Here is a 22,182-nt window from a genome sequence, read left to right as displayed (position 1 = left end):
TCATACTATTGTTGTCTTATTGGCATTTCATTCTTGCTGTATCATGCTAAATTCTCTTTCTCAAGATCTGTAACCTTCAGATATTCAGAAAATAATGTGGGGTTTTTAATTAGCTTGTGATTATTTTTTTTTAAATTTAGTCGTGTTTGACTGGTCTGTCCTTCTAAAATGAGCTTTTCTGGTTACTCTTTCATCTCTGAATATCCTGCTCATCATTATAATTTTGGCTGCAAGATTGCTTAGGCTTAGGGAGACTTGGCACCCATGATTGCATCAGACTCGTGTAAGGTGTATGAAGGAGACAATGGACTAAGATAGTGCGAGATATACTGGACAAAATTTCTTTGTCATCCAATAATGCTTTGGATCCAAAATTCCTTGTGGTACCAGCCATATACATGATCAAGGCTGTGGTGATTGGCAGTATCTCCTCCTCAGAGGCCATCACTCCTTATCAGTGGAAAAGAGCTGGAGCAAAGGACAAGTTTTTGGTTTCCCTCTGCCCTGAAGGCAAATTTGAGAGAAAATTTGTAGTTTTGTCTATTAGCTTTCAATCATTCTTCTAGGGATTTTCTTTACACTTAGGCTGCCGCTAATCCAGCATAGATGAGATTCAGTATATCTGTATTAACAATGCATATGTAGTTTAAAATTTTAAAGTCATTCAAAAATTCATGCCCACTTCAATTTTTATTCATTTAAATACAAAATAATTTGAATAATAGTGTAATGAAACTTAAAAAATCTGTAGAAAAACCATTTGTGAGATGAGATATTTTATTGATTTTTCACTGATTACAATCATTCCACTTCTTAGAAAGTGGTTAAAATTACATAGTCCTCTTTCAGGAGAGTGGATTGCCATACATTATTTAATGTTCTGTGTTGGATGTGTTGCTATGCAAGTACCCAAGTTTAAATACCTGCAAAGTCTGAATTTACAGACCAGTGATGATGCCTAACTTTGAATTCACTGCGACTTTAGTAATCCTGAAGTTCGGGCCATATGGCTTCCATCACTGGGTACTCAAAATCAGAACTTTAGTGCCTTAGTTTGTTTCTTTTATTTTTCAAAAAAAATCCCAAACAGCTAAAACAACAACAAAAAATCCCTTTGGCTATAATTCAGCCCTTTAGACCTCCTAGACTTTCAGTAGAGCACCAAGAGATGTTAGAGCTGTTTCATTTATTATATCACATTTTTATATGATTTAATGCATTCAGATGAAGAGTATTACTTGTGAGGTTAATAGACCCAAGCTACAGTGTTTTGTTTTGTTTTTTTTTCTCATAGCAGCATTTGTAATGATACTTCCCAGAAATCAAGAAAAAAATTCAGTCTCTGCTGAAAAGACACATTATGCATATATTATTGATTGAGTAAATGGCAAAAGAAGGGGAAAGCATTAATGTTTTTGCATTTCACAGGAAGAAATAAAGAAAAAATAGGTGAAGTCACAACATTAGCAGGGTATTTAACAAGTGACCCAAGAATATGTTATGTATTCAGAATGTTGCGCTGCTATCCAGAGGGTTCTTGAAAGGTTGGAGAAATGGGTTGACAGGAACGTCATGAAATTCAGCACAGAGAGATGCAAAGTTTTATATCTGAGGAGGAACAACCCCTTGCACTAGTGCAGGGCCAGAGGCAACTGCATCTAGCGGCATGAGAATGGGTTTTGTATCAGATGATTTACAGAGGTCCCTTTCAACCTCAGCCATTCTGTTGTTCTATGGTATTCCAATACACTGCTCTGTGTAAGAACTATACTAATGAAATTACTGTTTCACTGTTTATGGAACTCTCAGTGACTTCTGGCATCAGGTCAGGCCTTTTGTAACAGCTGATGACCTTCTGGAACAGCTGAAGCCAGTTGTACTGAAGAATTGCCAATCTAAAACTCTTTATTGGTGTTAGAACTAATATAATTAACTGAAATTTGTAAATTGCTTCTTTTTTTATTATTTTAAATATTCTCTGTTTCAGAATAAGTTGCTGTTGGTATTATAAGGTTTAGTTTATGGCGGTATATGACATGTACAAAAAAAACCCCAGAAAAGTGTATTCTTTTATACTGAAAAATTGGCAATAGGTATTCTGTGAAGCACCATCACCAAATGAAGTAGCAGGTGATAGGTTATATATGCATATATTAAAAAAATCTAAGGGTGATAATGATTCCATTAGTATTAAAGTTCATATTAATGCCTTTCCAGCCGACCAGTTACCAGTAGATGAGAACAGCTGTCACAGGTGCAATTGTACACAAAACAAAGTTTTGTGTGAAAGAGTTTCTTATTATAGAAAAATTAAATGCTTGCTGGGTTTGGCTAGCAGATGACTTCTGTTCTGGAAAAATTAGTTTTTTCAAGTGTGATCAGGAGGCTTATCCCATCACCATATAACTTCTCTGGCTTTATTTCCCTTTGTCCTTATCTTGCTTTATATCAAAGGATCAAGAAGTCCAAGACAATATTTTTTACACAAATTTATTCTTAGTCTTTAATGTTCTTAAGATGATTACTGAGATCACTTACTGGATTTCTAGGCAGACTGTTGCCTTTATTATTATCTCATTATTGTCCAACAAGGACAAGATATTTGTGAATTCTCAAAAGCTACCTTTGGTCTGTGAGAGGGATTTTCTATTCCTGTTCTGCCATTTATCAAACTACTAGTTGTCCTCACACATAGCTTAGTTCTTATTGATAGCTTGGTAGTATTGGAGTGACATTTGAGTTTTTGTTTCTTTTTTTTTTTTTTTATTGAATGGTATGTTTCTTTATCATGCAGACTTAGTTTTAGCTGATACATGGATCCCAGTGTGTCCTAGTGTGAGTCACTGGAAATGTCTGTGTTTAATTTCTGCATCTGACTTCCTGTGATTGGATATACAGGTGGGAATACCACAGATGTCATTAATTTACTGAAACTTGGTTTTCAATTTTTGTATCATTTCAAACTCCATTGATTAGGTTGCCTGTTATACTAATTGTTGATTATATGGTGTGTGTGGTGAAAATGTATCTGAATTGTATGCAAATGTAAAGCATCAGTATAGCTATTTGTATATAGATATTATATAGAATAAATATCAGAAAGATATGAAATTCAGAGCTCTGATTTTCTGATTCCCAGTTGGTTGACCAGTCCACTGGAAGTTCTATAAGCCTGACATTATTTTTAAATACAGAGATTTCCTTTTTAAATGAAATTGGTTTTGATGTTGCAATTGCAGTAACTAATGTCTTGGTCTTGTGGTAAATATGGTTCCCTCTGCCTGATTTTAAAGATCATTGAGGGCTGCTAGGATTCTGAGTAAACAGTTTTATTAGGAATTTAATTCTGTTGAGTGCTGAGAATCTTTTCTTCCTCCTGAATGCTGCTGAGGGTTGCTAGGCACCTCAAAGGGTTAGTGACTATCACAGCTTGCTTAGCACATGGTACTACATATGTCATTTGCAATCTCCGAGTAGAACAAACTTCTACTGCTGTCACTGTAGATTATTCTCTGTGCTTTTGGGGTTGTTTTGCTGTGCTTAAAATGTGAGTGTGTCCCTCATAAAATGGTAACATTCTGTGGATGGGGACTGCTGGATCCAGCAAAAATAAATTACTGAAGACATGGGAACTGAAGAGATTTCAGATTTTTTGTATAAAAGCAATAATAATTCTTCTGAAAAATTCATAGAAAACCTGTCCAAAACATCAAACCAGCCAATGACAAACACAGTGTGACAGTAATAATAAATCTTAATTTTCTTACAGTCGTTTTTGGGCCTTGTTCTTTTAGCATTGTTTGTTGTGACATGTGGGTTCCCACATACTCTATGTAATGCCAGCAGTATACAGGATGCACACAGCACAACACAAGCAGATCCCCAAAGCCTCAGGGTATTGAACTGCCTTTTTGTTTCATGTATCCTCTTGCAGAACGACTCACAGAATGACATGCTTTACCGCATGTCACCTTCGTGCTTTATTATTAGCCTTTGTAAAGGTCAGATGGGCCTGACTCAAATTCAAGAGGAAACAATGCTGTACAAAGTCTTCCCCTCATTGAAGGACCTGCATATTTTTCTGAGCTCTGCAACAGTATTTTTAATATCATGTCGAAAGCAGAGAACCATTTTCAATTCCCATTGTGGTAATCAATGAGATGTAAAATTGCAGCAGTTCCATGCTGCCTAGAGCCTCTCCTGACAAACCTCGTTTGGTTTGTCAGAATGCATAAAGCACTCATAGGAGCGTAGCATTAGCTCTGTTTCTCTGTGATGTGAACAAGCACAGAAAGAAACCTGCTCTTAAGGAGACATTTTCATTTGCTTAAATAGCTCTGCCATGGCTGCAGTGCAGCAAAATCTTCCTTTGCTATGCATATTTCTTAGGATGGTAATCAGAACCATTAGCTAGCTGTATATGTGATTCAGAAAAGCAATAAACCCATGGGCTAGCTCAACAATTATTTAACTTCTGAGAAGTAATTCACAGATAGAAAGTCAGTCAAGGTAACAGTCCAGGTATGCTGTATATGCTGTACTTTATTAGCATATTTGTGATTACTCAGGAAGGTTATGTTTGTAACTGTGCTGCTGTCTGTGACCATCTGGAACTTAATAAGAAACAATGTAGCATTTGCATCCTTCCTTTGCACAGACCAGAGAACTCTTTCACCTGAAGTAAAATAAATTTTCAAGGTACTAGCAACTCTAAGCCACTGAAAGAAGTAAGCAGTCAGGAATCCACTGAATTATGAGCATATAAATTCATTTGATAGTTCCTTAGAAACTCTTTTACAACATATATTTAGGAGGAAGAAATGCTCCATGCTGGATGTTTTGAAAACATGCAGAGTATGGTCCCAGATTTTTTCCTGTGGGTGTCATTATGGATGGAGTGATTGGGTAGCTTGTGGCATTAGCAACGGGTGAGAAGCTCCTTGTCTGTGCCTCTGATGCCGATAACCGCAGTCATCCCTTATCAATTCCTTGGAGGTGTTTATAAAGTGCTCTGTTCTCATTCCCTCTGCTGCTGAAGCAAACATCAGTTTTGTATAATGACATTTCTCTTGACTACCTTAGCTGATAAGCAAAGGAATGAATGAATGTTTGTAAATTAGGTATTCTTTCTCTGCACTGATTGTTCTTTAAGCATAGAAATTAAGGGGATTGCAAGTTTCCATCTCAATCTAGAACTGGTTTTCAGAACTATATGACAATTTTCTTTGCTTAATTTTGGTTTTTCTAATAATAAATATGAGTAAAAATGCAACAGCTAGCATTTCCAAGCTTTCACAAATTGTGTTAAACTGCTTGACAGGACTAAAAACAACAAAAAATGTTTAGTAATGCATGCTTCAAGTATTCCATCTACTTTCTTAATTAGCAAGTCAACAAAATATCAGTTTTCACCTCATGACTGTATTGCATGATTCAAATTGAAGAAAACACAGACTTTAGAGATAATTACGTGTAAGCCCTGACAAGAGAATAGATGGAGAACTGGTTATGTTGGAATAAATGTCTCCATGTGGCTGTGTCAGGAGCTTGGGTGCTGTGCTCATCTGCAACGAGATTTTTGCCACAGGCTAGGGGAAATCAGGGAAAGTGTGGAGAATTATCTGGAAAGAGGAGGTCTGAAATTCTTCATGAGAGAATTTAATATTTCTCTAAACCACTAAGCCCACCATTTTAAAGATGTGCCAAAAGTATGATGGTCTCTGAAGTCTAATAGCAGCATAATTTGCTGGGATTTTGAGTTTTCTTAGGGATTTTTAGTCGCTTGGGTACAATATCTCCTTCTTGATTTGAAAGTTAGACTGATTATACTGGATCTCAGCCAAAGACTAAATTTTATTTCTGAAGAGTATTTGAAGAAAGGGGGGAAATCATGGGAATTTGCTATCAAATTTCATATTTATACGGTTTTTTTGGTTTTTTGTTTTGTTTTGTTTTTCTTTTAGCAAAACTGAGATTCCTTCTTTAATACATTGATACCTGTTGAATTTTTTACAATGTAGATTGTCATTTGAAGTTGTGGTTTGACATGTTTGCGAAGTTCCATAATTATTTGTTTCTGGATGTGTTATTTTACTTTTTTCCTCTCCCCTCCACTCAGGAGTTCAGTATAATTGTTGTCCATTTCCTTAACATTACTGAATACAAGCATAAAAAATGGTCCAGGTTTTATTTTATACCTTGTATTCCAGACTTGGTCCCCTGGTCAATCTGTGCTGCTGCTTGTCAAGTTAAGCAGTAGTGCAGCACAATTCCCTTTCCTGTTGAGAAATTGCCTCACAAGTTCCTGCATAGTCCAGCCCTGGACAACTGCAGTCACACAAGGTGTGATATTTTTTTTCTTCCTTTTTTACTTTTCCTTATGTTGGATAAAAATGGCCTTTCATACAAAATGTTATGAATGTTCAAGACAGAAATTCAAAAAGTGATAAAGTTTGTAGTCTAAAATCATTTAGATAAAACTTGTAACAGTTTTTTTTAGGGAGGAGGCTAAACATTTGGTAAGTCTCAGTGAGGTGTTCTCTTCATCCTTCTTGAAATATGACTAGGCAAGAATACATGCAGGGGTTTTGTCTACTGTAGATTTAATTGAGCTGAAATCTCTTCAACTCTGTTTAAAAGGTTTTCATGAGTGTGCTGTTAAGGAGAACAAACTTGTTTTCTAGGGTGTATTTCAATATACTAATCAATATATTGTATCTAATATCCATAGATAAGGGTCTTTGCAATACTCTGGTGAGCAGTGTCTAAGGTAGACTGCAAAGGCCACAATTGATTTCTAGACCAGCTTTGGATTACTGATCTTGAAGGTACATTTTATATGATCTTGTTACTATGGTAATAATCCCAAATAAACAAAAAAGAACCCAGTTCTGAACCAGAACTATCTTTCCATGTCCAGATTCACCACCATGTGTGCTCCCTCTTTTTCTTTTGTCCCCAGAAATTTTACATGGTTAGCAAGTATGGTTCTGCTTCAGGGGCACGAAGTCTGCCTTATCACTTCTGCAACCACCTGAAAAGAGGTTGTAGTGAGGTGGGAGTTTCTCCTCTCTCAGGTAACAAGTGGCAGGAAGAGAAGAAGCGGCCTCAAGCTGTGTCAGGGGAGGTTTAGACTGGATATTAGGAAAAAATTCTTCACAGAAGGAGTTGTTAAGCATTGGATCAGACTGCCCAGGGAAGTGGTTCCATCCCAGTCACCATCCCTGGAAGTGTTCAAAAGACGTGTTTTTGGCAGCTGAGGCCATGGTTTTATGATGAACATTGTGGTGGCGCTTGTTGATGGTTAGGCTTGGTGACCACAGAGGTCTTTTCCTACCTTAGTGCTATGAAATAAACTTTTTTTCTGGAAGAGCTTCAATTCAAACTGAAGCAGGAATTGAACTGAGTATCCCTCATTCCTTGCAAGTAGTTTATCTACTAGATTATATGCAAAAGATGAAAGTTTGCACTGCTGCTCTTTCAAATAACCAATCTTTTTTTCCCTAGGAAGTGTGGGCACTTTTAATTATGTTTAAAAAAATATTATGGATTATTACACATTCATTGCACTGTATCTAAAAAATTAGACTAAATTTAAGTGTAGAATTAAAAAAAAAAGGTGAAAGGGATATTTCTGCAAATTTCACCATTCTTTATTTGCAATAAAAAGGCGATATTAATGCAGGTACAACTGTAATTCCCAGACCATAGAAATTAATACTTGAGATGATAAAATTCTGCTTGCAAATATTTCTAAAATGCTTAACCAGATAACCTGCTTGCAAAGTCTAAGTCTGCTCTGAGACTTTATAAGGCCTACAGGTTACTACTTTTATTTGATTCCAAATTTGCCATGTGAAAATGGACACTGCATATTTTGGAGAGAAAAATGTACAAGCTGAGTTCATGTATCTTAATGAGGGTTCATAAGCTGGGCACCACTGCCTGTGGTTGTCTGTGCCATTTTCTATCAGATCGTTTCATTATGCTTGCGTGGATACTTCTTTTGCATGAATACGGTTTTGACAGTTTTGGAAAACTGGAGTACTGAGCTGGAACTGATGGTATTTTTCACATCTTGGTAATCAGTGTAACAGGAAGCAAATGTTCCTGGTAGAGATCTAGAGATCTAACTATTCCCATTTTACTCTTCAGAGGGAAGAGAACTTGCTTTAAACTGAGCATAATTTCCAAAACACCTTCTCTTTAAAGGGAAAAAAATATATTTTTATGTCCTTTACATGTTTAAAGCCTCCATTTCTTTTCCTGAAATGTTCAAATACTTTCTTGCCTGTTTCTAGCTGTTAAGGTTGGGTCATCCCATCTGAACCATCAGCATTGCACTAGATGACCAATGACACATAATTAATCTGTAATTTATAGGTTTTAATTGCTTTTAGCTGTATTTATTTCTGGAAATTTTTTAAAAATGTCATTATTAGAAGAGAAATGCATCACTAATTTGTGAACAATTTCCAGATAAGATAGCAACAGACATTTTTAACTGCTTTGCTTTGTACTAGTAGACTACATTGTTGCAATAGCACTAAAAATATTTTGATCTTTAATGGCTCTACATCAATTGTTTGGTGGGGTTTTTTTCAGTTTCCAATAACAATTTGGGGATTTTTCCCTGTTCTTTTGCAGGTAACAGTGCATATCCCCTTCCAGCAATGCAAGATTCAGCTATTTCTACTCAGTATGTTGCAGGGAATAATATTAGCTCTGCTTCAGTCCCTGTTTGTCAGCCTCCACCTTATGTTCACCTCAAGAGTAGCAATGATATGTGACTATGCACCTATACTGTAAATAAATCACCTTCTTCATTAGTATAAGATAAATCGTATTCTTCAAATCTTCTGAAAGAAGTTCTTCAGCTACAAAGCAGGCACCTTTCAAAATCTTTCTTTTTCATAACTCAGGGAATAAGTTTTTTTCCCATGTGCAACATCAGCAAATGATGTCACTTTCTTTCACAATACTTTGAGGGTACAAAGGGCGGAAAATAAATTAAATAAGGGGATAGGTCTTTTGCATTATTAATATTATTGAAATTTTCTTTATTTGGAAACTCTGTGTTGTGGGAAATGAATTGTGATTAGGAAGTATCCACATGAACTAGTGAAGAGGAGCGTCCTGTAATTCCTTTCATATAACAGAATTTAAAAATTGCTTGGATCACAACAGATCTTAAATGTTATTTAGCCCCAGCCCTTTGTCTTCCATGCTTTGTTTCTGAAACTGATTTACATAAATTCACTTCTAATACTACAAAATGGCATTAAGTTGGTAAAAGATTTGTAAAATTTTGATATAAGCAACATATACACCAGCAGGGGAATAGAAAATAGGAATAATTCACATAAATAATAACAATAACAATACTACTAACAATAGAGAATTTCTGTTTTCATTTTGAAAAGAAAAAAAAAGGGTTTAGCTGCTCTTCAAAAATAGTGACTTGAGTCTTACTGTGATTAAAATAGGACTGTGGAACTCAAAATTTCTTTCTGAATTTTTCTGCGGCTCTAGATCTGTTAAGATGATCACCTTCCTTTTTTTGTAGAGATAAAGATTCTCACAGAATGCTTTGATGATATTACCTTCTGGTATAGCAAAATTCCTTATAATCATTGCTAAGCTGGAGCTACATCAGATATGCTGTTAGGGGAGGTGAATATAAGTTTAAAATTACCAGTTCAGTAGAACTCAGTAGCACTCATCCTGTTGCTTTGGGTTGTTTTTCCACCTAACATGAAGATTTTTTTTCTCTCTGGCGCAGTCTCTGTTTCATTTCAGCCATAGTGAGTTTAGCACTTGATGAAGTAGTCACTAATTTTTTTTTTCTGCATTTAAAATGCTAGCAAACACTATCAAATGTACTTCGATCTCTATTCTTTCTGTTTGTGAATATCCTACTGTGTTATACAAACACAGCAGGGATGAAAGCTAAAACAAATGCATATTTCTGTCTACAGTACAAAAATGTGTATTTATAGATGAACAAACCAGGTCAAATCTTTCACAGTAAAAAATAAATTAAACAGCCATTTGTCAGATGAGTATCTGGAGACCATTATTAAGAGTCAATAGAACTGATCTTAAAATGGGGGAAATATTGTCAGGGGAAAATATTTTTAATGACATTTTGTGTTTGTAAGCACACACAGACACTCACATTAAAAAGACACCAGTCTGGTTTTCACACTGTACTGCTGCTCTGAAATGAATCACTCACAGCTTGGTATTAGTTAGGCTGAGCAAGACAAATAGTCGAGAAGATTGGTTTAACACATATTAACTCGTTTATTGATTAGATGTACAAAAACATTTCCAATCAATAGTGTATGAGTGAATATCTTTGCTGCGGCAGATCAGAGAGAAAATTATTTTAGAATTTAGAATGTGCACCTTATTTGAATTGGTTTTGGAGAGATAACCATGCAGAATTACCTCACCCTCATCTGCTAAACTCAAATGCAGAAATATTAAAATAATTAGCATACCAGGCATACAACTATTCTTTGGTTTGCTTCCATCTGGCATTCTTGAAAGAAGAAAAAGGAGAAGTGCAGTATATATAGAAAGTACAGGTTTTATGCAAGAGAATAATTCTTACTCAGGGTTTAACTAAGATAAAATATCAGGAAAAAATGTAGTTATGACCTTGGCCATAAATAATCACAGTTTTGGAGGTTTGGCAGATTCTGAAGTCTAAAGAAGTTCTGCTCTTTTAAACATGTTAAATAAAATAGAGCTCTGAAATGGCAGAATATGTCAAAAACTGAAGGGAATAAAAGCTAGCAAGAACAACTTTTTGAACCATCAAGGAAGCACCATTAGCTTGTGTTACTGCACAGTGAGTCAGCAGTCAGAGGTGAGATTTAGCTCTAAATTCTTCATATTTACTGCTAGTATAGAATTTGTGTACACACACCATTCTTTAAGGAGCTTTCTAGTATTTTCTCTTTGTATCCTGAGGTTAAAGTCCTATGTGGGCATAGCACACTATGATTTTCTGTTTTATTGATTTTACTCTTGTTATTTAACATGTATGTAACCAGCGCTCACACACATTTCTACTAACAGCTTGCAAGTGACTCAGATTCATAAATAACAGAATTTAATGCTATTTCACACATCCTAGCCTACCCAAGACTTCAGGAGCAGGCAGACAAGGCCTTGAATCTACAAGAAACTTGTGCTCTTCTGGAATGGCAGCTCAGGGCCAGACGTAGTAACAGAGTATAACAACCTCCTTTCTTTTGGCAGTTGAATGTTACCCTGTTAGTGGTATTTATTAAAAATAGCAGGAACTGGGTAACTGTTTTTTCTCTTCTGCTTATTTATGTTCTTTACTATCATCATGGTAGCATATGTCACTATGTTTAGTCTTTCATTATAAATATTCTTTTTACTGCAGATTTTTTCATCCATTTGCAATCTGTAAAAATATAGCTGCTTTGAGAACAATGACTAAAGCCCAGTTATAACTTCAATGAGTTTTTCTTACTTATTGCATAATGAATTGTCAGAAAATATTTAAATATTTTAGACCAAATTTTGATCAGTTACTGGCCTAAGTCTGAAGTAAATACAGTGCACTTGAAATTAGATGAGTGTTGGAATAATAATATTGATTGTTTTGAAAAGGTTTCTTGCAATTCTCTTTGGTGAGTTAGTTATTCAAGCAAAGATTACACTTTCATGTTGATGATAATTTTCTTGTTCTCTTTTTCCCACTAAAGCTTCATTTACTTTGTAATTACTTTTCCCCACACCCTCCCTAGCATTTTATTTTTCTGTAGTCCATATCCAGAAACTGAAGGCATTTTGAATCTCTTTCTTGAGGAAGGGAGGGAGGGAGGATTCCATCTCTTTTTAGTATTCTCTTCTTTTGGGAGCATAAATGCATGGCAGGTGAGGGTTTCCAGTCTAAATGTAGTAGATTTAGTACCTAATTATAGTCTCTGAAATTTTGAATGGGGCTGCATGGAAATTTTTTTTTTCCATATGCCCTGGGAAAGTTCATTTTCTCTCATTGAATTTCCTTTTCTAGCTGCTTTAGCATGGTTCAACTTTATTCATTCTGTAGAAAACCCTATTATACATTTTCTTAAATAAAAATGCATGAAGAAGTTTTTCTCTATTGTCTATCTACATGCCCTTGAACTTATTAAAAGCAGACTTCTCACAAAAGTAAGTGAGAAAACAGACATGTGAGTCTGTGGTTCTGGTACCCTTCAGTAGGTTTATTTTCAGAGAGTTTGACTTAACATTTAAAAACATATGTAATTGTGATCATACTTCGTAAGGGGAGGAAACACCACATGCTCAAGTTTTGCTATAATAATCATGCTCTGTGAAAAATGAACATACGTATGGAAACTCATTTTGAATAAGCAACTACTTAGTTTTGGATTATATTTGGAATTTATTTGTATTACAATAACTCAGAGGAGTACAGATTGAGAAATTTGCTGCTAACTACAAATTTACATTACTGTGTGGAATGACAGAGGGAAAGGAACTTGAAAAATTGTTTATTGTTAGTCCATGAATAGAAAAAAGAAATCCTAGGCCTCTGTTTACTTCTAGTAACTTTCTTCCTCCTGTTTATTGAATAATTTTGCTTATTTTAGTTTCTAGGAGTGTTTTCACTGTTTGTAAGTTGCTCTACAAAATGTCTTTATTTTAACCAGCAGGTAATTTTTGAATAATCCCTATCATTTGTGTTGTTACTTTTATTTTATTTAATTGGATACCGATACACCACCCAGGCAATATACCAATATTTTTGTTGCCTTTTACAATATTGAGGAGATTTTTAAAAATGTATTCTTTCCCTACTATTGAATTGGGAGTAATTTTTTACTGATTCATAAGTATATGTAAACACCAAGATTTAAAAATGCTTCCATAATCCTACAACTTACAACAACATAATCTTTATGTATGTAGCCCTGTTGGTAAGAAATTGAGTGGAAGTTAGAAGATCTGGTTTCAGATTTATGTTCTGTCACAGAACGTAAATCCCTGCATTTCCATTAAGGACAGAACATAGCTAAAGGTCAACTTAATCAGAAAAAAAATGGAATCAAGTGATTAAGGTATATTGAGATATCTTAAGACATATTGATTTGTTGTGTTTCAGGCTTCAGTGTGATCCAGAAGTAAATGCAACCTCATCTGTCGGAGCTCAGGGTTGGAAGTAGTGAGACACAAACCCTGCATCCACACCATGTGACTGCAAACTACGAATACCTGGCATTTTTTTGCCACATCATTTGAGAGAGCCTGTTAAGCTTTTCAGGGCACATATTTGATGATCCCTTCCTCTCTTGTTTTTTTTCCCCTTCTTTTCAATTGGAGGAGATTGCTGTGTTGATAAGGGCATAAAGTATTTGCAAAGCGCTGGTTGAATAGAACTGGCAAGAGAATATGTATTTTCTTAATGTAGCATAGAGATATTTTCTGTGAAATCCCCAATTTTGCACTTATAATGAAGGAAAAAAAAACTCCAAACAACAGAAAAACCCCTGAGGAAATAGTCTTTTCCATGCAAAGCTGATGACTGGCTCAGGGAAAGACAGTCCATATCCTGTTCCAAACTACTTATTATAACAAGCAGTCCCATCCAAACCTTCCAGATTGTCCTGCTTTGAGTCACAGACACAGCAGATCAGCTTTAGTCTCCATTTCCCTCTAGATACTGGAACTGTTGGTGACCCAGAGCAGTAGCACAAACTGTCTTCATGTTAAGTAAGAGCTGCAGGCTGCATGAGCACTGTAACCTTACATAAGGACCTAGGAATCCAGGGTGAAAAAACTTATCAATGAATCAAACCAACAGGGAGGGCAAGAAATACCAGTGCCTGTTACATCAGTAGTTTTGTACAGAGACTAAGCTTTTGTCTAACAGAAACAGCTTTTTCCCAAGCAAAATCAAGGGGGCAGGTACCTCTGCAAAACTGAGAACTGTGTCCTTCACTGAGACACTGAGATGACATGTTTGGAATCCACTGTTAGAAGGAAGGAACAAACAGCTCTTTGTTTCTGCATCCTCCTTATAGACATTCTCATAAATAAATATATAAATGAAAACTCTCCAGAATTAGTATAGACTAAGAAAGCTCTGTGGAGGTTGCTAGGCAGCCAAGGCCAAAGGAATAGAAAGCAGGCAGGTCTTTGAAAAACAGAATCAGTGACTTATGAGTTATCTGAAGTCATGATTTGCTCAATTGTCTTTTGTCATAAACAAGAGATAGTAGAATTTATTTTTCTTTTGCAAATTAATTTTTTTTAAATAGTAAAAGAAAAAAAAACCCCTCTTTTAAATCTCATACCGATCTGTGTTTTGAAGCTATGAAATTTTATGCATGATTATTTATAATCTTTACTTATTACTGATACAGAAATTTGATGCATTATATAGAGGCTATAAATTGAAAACTATTTATCAAATTAATTAATTTTTAAACAAAGAAGATAGTCTCCATGCTGGAAGGAATACCTTGCCCTCAAGAGGTGTACACAGACAAGTTTCACTGTCACTAATGACAGAAAAAGACCTGAATTCTACCACCTTGCCCTCTATGGTGTATGATGAAGCTACTTATTACAGAAATACAGAAGTAACCACCCCCTTCCTATTACTGCTAAGTATGCAAAAATACAGGCATTTCCAACAGGCAAGGCAAGGTTGTCGTCTGTAAGATTAAGTGATCACATTATTGACTAATTGCTGCCTTTGAAATCTCTGTTTGTATTTGTTCCTTAAAAGTCTTCTCAAAATAACTGTGCCTTCAGCAGGTCTGCCACACCTACATATATTGAGGGGGCACTGTAATCCTACAACTCCCCTCCCTTCCCAGATTGTGTGTGACAGCTCTAGATCATGGTTTATTCTACCTGAGTTATTCTCTCTCCATGTCATCAATTCATGTCTAGAGAAAATTTAACTGCTGCATCACAGTTTCTCAATCTGTGTTTCTTCCACAGGGTGGATGCTGTGGGGGGGTCCAGGCAGCTCTGTGGAACAGTCTCCAATGGGCTAGTAGGATGAGAAGGTCCAGGGGTAGTTTGGGAAACGAGGAGAAACATCACCTCCCGAGACGGTAATCCTACTGAAAAGGTAATTCACGTTAGGATATTGTTATGCAAGTCAGCTTTTCAGGCTCCACGGGTGTGTTGGAATGCATGGCAGCAAACTGGTAGGGAAGGGGAGCACAAACCTTTGTTGTTGTCTGACTCTTCATACAGCATCCCTTGAATATCTTTTCTGAGCTTTTTAAACTGTGCTGAGTTTCAATTCCCATCCTTGTGTGAGAGAGAATTTGGATGCTGTATCTTACAGGGGTTTTCTTGTTTTCCTGTGGACCTGTAAGAGAATACAAATAATGAATTTACAGTAACTTTCCAAGAAATTTATAGGAATTAAAATTCTTTATAGGAATTAAATCCTGAAAATGCCAGTTTATAAGCCCTATAACAATTTAGCAGAGTAAAATGTTCTTTCACAAGGAGAGCTAATAGTTGAATTTTTAAAAGTACATAATCATGTTTTTTGGGGTTCTTTCAATCTCACCTTAGCTACTGCACTTGTGGAGACTCTCTTCCTACCCTGAAGCTTTAACTATGGATGCTTTTGTTCCCAGCATTTCAGAAGTCCAAGAGAATGTGCAAACTAAAAACGTGTCATCTCTCAGAATAACTGTAATGCTTTCTCCTTCGTGTTGAAAGTTGAGCCATGAAGCATCAAAACATTTTCTGCAGTCCCAAAAGCCCAGCTATATGGTGTATTTTTGAGCCCAGTTAACTTATCATATATCCATGCTATACACACATTTCTTGGTTCTCAGCTAAAATTAAGTTTGCTGAACAAACAGATTTTATTCACTCATCCTAAACCAATCATTTCCCATGGTATGTTTTGAAATATCTGACAGACTGCCTTGCTTCTTCCCTTTATTAATGTGCCTTAATGTATGCAGAGTGCAAAAAAAGTAACAATGGAAAATCACACTGGTAGAAAATAAAATGGGATTTTTGATGCAAAAGTTTTCATAAGGATCTATTTCCACATCTCATGAGACACCGAAAAACCATAAAATATCATTTAATGGGGAAATATTTTTCTTTGCTCAGTATAGATATTTTGGCTGGTTGAATACTAGGTTAGGCTTTCAAATGTGCCTGGGAGATACCTTCCTTTTGTTGCTGATGAGTTCCCTCCGGCACCCTGGCATTCATTCATTAAAACAGTTCAGAGAATCTACTGCTACAATTCACAAAGTTGTCACAGAAGAAAGGTTTGATACAAGAAAGGGAGGCCTTGCCTCCTACATTTATAGATGGGATAGTTTTCAGCTTATAATCTACTTTTCAACAACCTAGCTTTTCCAGACCTAATTTGGTTTTCTATTATCTTGTAGAAATGAGTTTATGGGGCTTTTTTTAGTAAGGGCCCAGTAGTCTTCACAAAAAATTACACCAATTTGTCTTAGATACTTTACTGTAAACAAAAGACAGGAAGAGCTTGCTCATGGTTGGATCTGGTCTGAGATCCAGAGGACCCGGTGTCAGTCCTTTACTGTGTTTAAGGCATCTTGGTTGCATTTTTGTACCTGCAATGTGGGCAGGCTCTCATGGAACTTCTGTAATGTTGCTTTGCTGATGCTTTAGTGATAATCCTTTCTTGAAGGGGAAAAAGGATCTTTGCCCAATAGTTGATAGATGTCATTAAAAGAGCTTTAAACTAGATTTGAAGTGAGAAAGGGATAAAACCAGGTTCACTAGTGAAAAGCCTGAGGGTAGCATGCCAATGTTTGTGGGATGATGTGCTAGCAGGTCCATCAGTCTGCTCAATGATGTTCTGAGCACATTTAAAATGCCTTTATGCTAACATACACAGCATGATCAGTGTAGTGGGCTTGATCCTGGCCAGATGTCCAGTACCCACCAAAGTTTCTCTGTCAATCCCCCCCACACCTGGACAGGAGAGAGAAAATATAAAGAGCATTTAATGGGTTGAGATCAGGACTGGAAGAGATCATTCCCCAAATACCATCATGGGCAAAACAGACTCAAACTGTGGGTATTAACTGAACTTATTACTAAAAAAATCAGGGCAGGATAATGAGAGGTAAAATAAATCTTAAAAACACACTCCTCCATCCCTCTCTCATTTCCAGCTCCACCTCCCCACATCCAGCAGCGCATGGAGACAGGGAATGAGGGTTATGACCAGGCTATCCTGGGTTGTTTCTGCCACTGCTCAGGGAGAGGAATCCTTCCCCCGATCCAGTGTGCGGTCCCTCCCAAGGGAGATGGTTCTCTATGAACTTCTCCTTTGTGAGTCCATCCCACAGGCAACAGTCCTCCACAAACTTCTGCAACTTGAACCACAAGAGCAAGTGCAGGATTCTCCACTGGGGACAGGTCGGTGTGGTAGTATGTACAAATCAGAGGAAGAGTCTGGAGAGCAGCCCTGCAGAATGAGATCTGGCAACTGGGTCAGTGGCAAATTCAATATGCAGTGCCCTGGTAACCAAAAGAGCCAGCTGTGTCCTGGGGTGCATCAGGCACAGCATCATTGGTTGGTTGAGGGAGATTATTGTCCCACTCTACACTGCAGCCCCACCTCGAGTGCTGAGTGCAGTTTTGGGGACCTCAAAAGAAGCACATTGACCTATTAGACTCTGTCCACAGGCAACCAACATGGTGAAAGGTCCTAAGAGCAAGACTTATTAGAAGCATCTATGGTCACTTGGTTTGCTCAACTTGGAGAAGGAAAGGCTGGGGCCACCCCATTGCAGTCTAGGACTTCCTTCTGGGGACCGCAAAGGGGAAGGTGCTGATTTCTTCTCTCTAGTGGCCAGCAACAAGACACAGGGAAATGGAATAAAGCTGCACCAGGGGAACTTCAGATTGGAGGTTGCTCACCCAGTGGGTGGTTGGTCACTGCCATGGGCTTCTCCAGGGAAATGGCCATGGCCCTAAGCCTGAGAGAGTTCAAGGAGCATCTGGATGATGCTGTTAGTCACATGATATAGTTTTAGGTAGTCCTGTGAGAAACAGGGAGTTGGACTTGATGATCCTTTCAACTTCAGATATTCTATAGTTCTATGAATCCAACAATGCCATAGAGAATCATTTGTATTTCAGGCTTTACACTGGAAAAAGACTTTACAACCCCTCAAGACAAATAGGGAAAGAAATTGAAATTAGAGGGGATGTCATTGTGATATCTTCATCTGCAAGAGATTGAGTGAAATTTGAACTTCTTCCCTCCTAAAACTTCCTGAGAAATAGGAAACCTAATGGATTGATGTTTCAGTCTCCGATTCCCTGCTTAAATTGTGTTTCATGTGAACTATTCTTGAAATGCCATTTGGACTGAAGGTAGAAGATAAGAGTGCTGTTTTAATATAACTTGAGATCTTGATGTTAAGGGGTAATTTATGTTTTCAGTAAGAGGCTTTCATCTTCATTGGACTCTAGTGATATTGATCTGATATCAGTACTAAGTATATAGCCTTGAATTCTGACCAGATTCTGCTTCTGGTATGAATGACAAATGTTTCAGATTGTCCTAGCAAATAGAACTCTTTCTGTGCATATCTTTGGCTGGTCAGTTTACAAGTGGCTGCATTTTGCTGGTCTGTTTGATCAATATTTTCTTTTGGTACACTTTAAAATTAATGGGTCTGAAATTTCAGTCACTGTGCCCCTTTGAGGGTATTTAGAGTAAAGTCATAGTAGTCAGTGCAGGGTTTGATTTTGTTTCCTGTTTTGTAACAGCTGAGGAACCATTTGTCTTCCATGATTTATGGAAAAGTCCAAACCTTTCAAATTAAGTGAAGTGTATACAGCTTCAGAATTAATTATGTTCTTAGACATAATGAAAATCTCCATTTGAAAATGAGGCACGCCCCAGAGTTTGAAACAGAACAGAAGAAATGAGATATTTAAATCAAAACAGAAGTTCTTTTCACCTAGCAAATCCCATAGCCGTGTTTAGAACAAAGCTTGTCTCTTGAATGTCTGTGTGGGCAAAACAAGCTCTACACAGCTGGAGATTAATTAGACTACAGTCACAAAGCATGAGCATGCAAAACTGGCAGTACCCCTTGCTAGCAGGCAAGAAAGCACCAAGAGATCTTGAGGTTTTGTCTTAGAAGAAAGAACCCTTAGGCAGAACCAAAGTCAATAACCCTTAAGAGTCAAATAGAGACAGGACAGCAGCAATTCCTTCAATATTTCAGGAAAGGACTAAAGCCTGTGACATGACAAGGATAGACCATTGGATCTTTGAAATTATCTGAGAAATGAAATATGAAAGGGATGAGCTACCAGACAGCCTTCACCTGCATCACTGAATGCTATTTAAATTACTCTGTCCACAGCTGATAACAATGTTTATAATAGTTTTCTTATGTTTCATATTCTTTTTATTTAAACTTACTGTGTAAAATTCTTCTCTGATTAAAAATAGTTGAAAAGCTGGTCCCCTTAGTGTGCGAGAATGCCAATAATTCAGTCTCTCAAATTACTTCTTTATTTTCTTCATGTCTGTAGGATTGGGCTTTGGTCATCTGCCTTTTTTTTTCTCTTGTTTTTTCTCTGTTATTATGTAACTTCTTACCAATTATGCTCCTCTTAGTTTGATAAATTATGATTTCCCTTTTCAGTTCTCAAGTTCAATTGTGATAGGCAGCAGAAAACTGGTCATCTGATACTGAAGGAGAGCAGTTTGTGGTATTTACTCTTTGTAAGACTGGATGTTCAGGTACCTTCCTCTGAATATTGTGGTTCCTGTACTGTTCCAGAATTATGTCCTGCAATTTTTAACATTTCCTTTAACAGAAATTTTGCTTTGACTACAGTAGAATAAAACTGGATGTGGAAGAGTTGATCTGAATACCTAATAAGAATTTTTTTCCCCTTATGCCCTTGACATATTGGGAATTTGGAAAACACAAGTTGTTGATTTGGCAATATAAAATTGATAGATAACAAAAGATCAGCTTCAAATTGCTTTAAAGATTTACTTGCAAAAGAGAACATATTTAAGCAGGGTGAAGGGGAGGGAAAGATTTTACTCTCAAATGCATCAAGTAGATCATTTTTTATTGAGGTGACTTTTGCATCTGCTGAAGAAGGTGAGATCTCGGTGAGAAATTGTTAGCATACCAGCAATCAGATGCATAACATCTTTTGTTTGTATCCAGTGTCCAATGTAATATTTATCATGAAGCTATTGAAATCTGGAAGATTGAAGAAGTGAATATTGAACAGTCTGGATTAGGCAGTGTGACTGTTAAAAAAGCAGATTAATACACCTTACTTACACAAATTACCTGACTGCAGCTAGAACTTCTCAGGACATTTAAATCTACCCAAAGTAGCAGGGATGGAAGTTATTCTTGTGGAACCTCATAAAGTGAGGGGAAGGGAGAGAATTCATGTCTATATGGCCTTTGAGCAAGTGCACATTGAAAGAAAGGTGCATGATAGATGTGAATGAAGCGTACTTGTAAGGTTAGAATAGAATGGTGATTTATGGTCAGTTTGGGGGTTTATTTTTATCTTGCAATGTTCTGTTTGCTTGCTTTACATAAAGCAAATCTCAGATTAATCTCAAATTTTGCTAGGTATAACTTTTTTCTGTGTAAGCCTGTCTTACGTTCAGGATCAAGATGCACCACAGTGAGACAGTAGGGCTGTCTGCAGAGCTAGAGGTGAAAGGGCAGAAGAATGTGAGAGCAGTGGAAAAGGAGCTGCACCTCGAGACACCAGTGCTGAGAGTGCTTCCTGCTGCTCTGTTAAGCATTCTTATGGGAACTGTGAATGCCAAGTATCAGCCTTTGGGAAGGAATTCCCTCTGGCAGAACAGTTCTCTGTTCCTCCTGCTTAGAAGCAGATGGCAAAGAGGAAACCCACATCACCAAGCAGACCTGGGTATTCCGTGCCTCTGTAGGCTGAAGATTGCTTTAATCCAGTAAGTCATTGTTCATTTCAGTCACATGGATATTTGAACTGATTTAGAAAAACCTGAAAATTATGTTGAGGGCAATCCCTGCACTTTTTATATAAAGCAAATGAGCAGTACAAACAAGGCTGATTTTATGCCACGTGGAACATAGCAGTTAACAGGACTAAACTGTCCTGTTTAAACTGTGAATATATTTCTTAAATATTACAGCATTGCTTTATATTGGCCAAGTTGATTATTGCACTTTGTCATAATATTATTTCTAATAGTTTTCTAACATTGTTATATTATGGCAGTGCCTTTGATATTTTATGAAAAGAGCTTTTTGAGCTGAATAAAAGAGAGGTCTATATCATTCAGATGCTGCAATGAGAGAAGCAATTATTTAATCCTCTTGATTTACAGCTATTGACTTCTATTTCTTTTAAAACTTTTTTCTGGGATGAATAGAAAAGTATTTGACTTCAGAGTCATTTACTCCTTTAGATACATGAAGTAACACTGTAAACAATGAGCCTCTGATGAATAGAGAAAAATATGCTGCATCAGAACAAAAGGGACAGTGCACGGGTTAATTTATTTAATAACTGAGCAACACAGAAGTGCTCAACTTCTCTGAATATTGCATTCGAAAATGTGATTCTATAGCAAAATTTCATGTTTAGAAGCAGCATAAGTGAAAATTAGTAGGTAATTTATCTTTGCAACTTCTGTTTGATCATTACTTCAGTTTTACAAAGACACAGAGATGCAGCATTAAGAAAGTTGCAGGGGGTAGAACCTCTTCCCTAGTGACTTTGATCTGAAAATCTGGGCCATTTTCTCCACAGAAAGCTCCACTTTGAATTTATTATTTCATATATTTATAGTTCTTTGAGGATTTGAGACACTACAATTGAAAATTACCTTAAAATGTCTAAACAAAGAAAAGCTGTCTTAGTTATGGATGTTGCATAGAGAGAGGCAAGGATGGTCCTGTCTCCAGTCCCATACACTGCCTTGAAAATAAAGTAGCCCTTTTTATAACAAAGGATTAATAGCTAAACCAGAAAATATTGTTCAGTGGCATGAGTATCCCTATTTAGTTTTGCCAGGAATAGTAAAGTTTTGGCAAGACGCAGTCCGCTATGCTTTTAGTTATAAGCAAGAGATCTCCCCATTTCTCCTGTCCTGATCTCTTCTAAGAA

At 36.7% G+C, this 22,182-nt stretch overlaps 1 protein-coding gene across 8 annotated transcripts in view; it reads left to right on the top strand.

Moving 5' to 3' along the window:
• The window catches only part of LRRC4C (leucine rich repeat containing 4C), a 483,012-nt gene that overhangs the window by 415,412 nt on the left and 45,418 nt on the right, over window positions 1-22,182 (top strand). For 5 of the 8 annotated variants that reach the window (XM_054275195.1, XM_054275194.1, XM_054275199.1 and 2 more), the window contains one exon: window positions 15,001-15,133. The exons of 2 other annotated variants lie outside the window; for them this stretch is intronic. The gene's annotated coding sequence lies outside the window, so the exon portion shown is untranslated. Of the gene's footprint in view, window positions 1-2,874; window positions 2,899-15,000; window positions 15,134-22,182 lie in introns of those variants that run through there. One more of the 8 variants, XM_054275197.1, reaches the window with a different exon arrangement.

This window comes from Melozone crissalis, unplaced genomic scaffold (genome assembly GCF_028551555.1).
Source record: "Melozone crissalis strain CALT ecotype California unplaced genomic scaffold, PUWL_Pcris_2 ptg000018l_1, whole genome shotgun sequence".
In the NCBI taxonomy this organism is placed as follows: Eukaryota; Metazoa; Chordata; class Aves; order Passeriformes; family Passerellidae; genus Melozone; species Melozone crissalis.
The sequence above is the reverse complement of the archived record's forward strand: the minus strand, read 5'-3'. Positions and strand labels throughout refer to the sequence as shown.